The following is a 2,200-nucleotide window of genomic DNA, read 5'->3' as shown; positions in this document are numbered from 1 at the left end:
TCCTAGCAGGAGATAGCAAGAACAAAAACATCTAATCATCAGAACCGTTAGAACTGCTGCCTGTTAAAGAAATGATGACCACACATGTATTCAGCAATCTTCCACACATGCACACGCACATGAACAAACATGTACACCTTGTTTCAAACTGTTTTGGTTGTCGTCTCCTTTTTGTAACATCCATGTCAATAAGGGGCGTCTTAAAACTAAATAGAGGTGCTGAGGAGAGGATAATCAGAGAGTGCAGTGGTGAATTGTACGAGACAGTTCCTCTCCTCTCTCCTCGCGAGACGTGAACTGTTGTCTTTGCTTCCTTTTTTGTCCTGTTTAATGAATGTCTGATTGGTGAACCTGACAGAACTAAAGACAATTATGGAAGTAATTAATTGTCATCACAGTACGAATTGAAATTTCTAGCATGGAACACTGAAATCCAATGTACAAAATATCAACGTGTGTATGTGATTGATTTGTGTGATACAGGCAAATAAGTATTTGAACACCTGTCTATCAGCTAGAATTCTGACTCTCAAAGACTTGTTAGGCCGCCTTGAAAAGTCCACCTCCACTCCATGTATTATCCTGAATCAGATGCACCTGTGTGAGGTCGTTTGCTGCATAAAGACATATTTCATGATTCAATTGATGCATCTCTGCTATATAATTATTTAAAAAGGCAGAAGTGGTTGATAAAGGAGTTCTCGAGATATCAAGAAAAAAATATATATATTTGTGATCTAACCGTCAAAGAAGAAATTTCAGGTGAACATCCCTAAAACATCATTCTGAACTAGCTTTGATTGCACATGCAAAAAATACAAGGGAGCTAGCCAGGATTTGAACCTAGAATCTTCTGATCCGTAGTCAGACACGTTATCCATTGCGCCACTAGCCCTTCCGAAAACTGCACCTTCTGCAAACCTACGTATACAATTTTCACTGTCCCACACCCGCCAAATAACAGCATCGAAAAAGGCGACTGAGGGGCTTTATACCTGCCGTGACCCGGAATTGAACAAGGATTGCGTGGCAACAAAGCAGAGAACTAACCACTAGATCACAGCTTTGTGGAAACTGACACGAAAGTAGGCTGTAAAAAGCTGTTGGCTCAGTGAGAATGCTTCACGATCCAGGACTGTCCCAATCTAGGGAATGCCAAGTCAGATCGTCTACATGTGAGGATGCAATGCTTTCACTGGCACAGGCCAAGTTCATCTCTGAGTCGTGACAGGCAAATTCTTAAATTCTCTCGTTTAGTCAAGTGATGATCAAGATTGACAATTCTGAGGATTAACCTGTCTTAAGTCACATGTTTTTCCAACGGTGTGAAAGTGGACATAGTGTAGTGTTATCACGTTCGCCTAACACGCGAAAGGTCCCAAGTTCGAGACCGGGTGGAAACAGGTGTAGTTTCGTTGCTTTCTTGTAAGGGAGCTGTTGTAGGAAGGAAGAAAAAAAGGATTGAACACGCAACAAAATGAGGAAGGAAGGGAAAAGGAAATGATGGAGAGAAAAACAGGGGAACAAGGTAGGAAGGAAGCAAAGAATGTATTGAGGAAGAAAGACAAGGAAAAAATGATGGGGAAAGAGGTAGGAGCAAAAAACAGAACAAGGAAGGAAGAAAGCAAACAAGTATTGGAGGAAGGAAGGACCAGGCAAACGAGATAACCGCTACATTGGTAACCACCATGTTATTTGACTGCAAAAAAAAAAATAGATGAAATTCTATTTCAGAAAAAAATCCTTGTTTTCTCATTCAGGTCTGACTTTCCTTGGAAATTTAAGTTCAAGCGAAAAACAGAAATCAAAACAACATTCTAGAGGAAGTAGTGTGGGGACACAAAAACAACAAAATCTTAGTGGCAAAAAGCTGCCTGGACACTCAGTCTGCTTTTCCTTTACTTTCTCTCGGTTTCGTGGTCCTCTTGCACTTGAGAGAGTCTGGCTGCAGGCCTCACCTCACATCTCAAGTCCCTTCCTGCAGACCCCCAACTGTCATCGTCAGGCAGGGAACAAAGTAGGATCATTTGAAAATTGTGTCCATTTCTGTTTCAGCGTTTAAGGAACTTAGTTGAATATTTTCTCGATAATCTTTCATTTCCGGTTTCAGCATTAAAGCCATTCATGTACACCACTGCCCACTTCATTTACACTCTTTTAATTTTTAATTAATAAATCAGCAACAACTTAAAAAGGGAAG

At 40.7% G+C, this 2,200-nt stretch overlaps 1 non-coding gene across 1 annotated transcript; it reads right to left on the bottom strand.

Moving 5' to 3' along the window:
* Positions 1-822: 822 nt before the first annotated feature.
* trnar-acg (transfer RNA arginine (anticodon ACG)) lies at positions 823-895 on the bottom strand. Its single transcript has one exon. It is a non-coding gene; the product is annotated as a tRNA-Arg (tRNA).
* Between the last annotated feature and the right edge of the window lie 1,305 nt (positions 896-2,200).

The sequence above is a fragment of the Syngnathoides biaculeatus genome, chromosome 20 (genome assembly GCF_019802595.1).
Source record: "Syngnathoides biaculeatus isolate LvHL_M chromosome 20, ASM1980259v1, whole genome shotgun sequence".
Lineage (NCBI taxonomy): Eukaryota > Metazoa > Chordata > Actinopteri > Syngnathiformes > Syngnathidae > Syngnathoides > Syngnathoides biaculeatus.
This window is presented reverse-complemented; position numbering and strand designations above follow the sequence as displayed.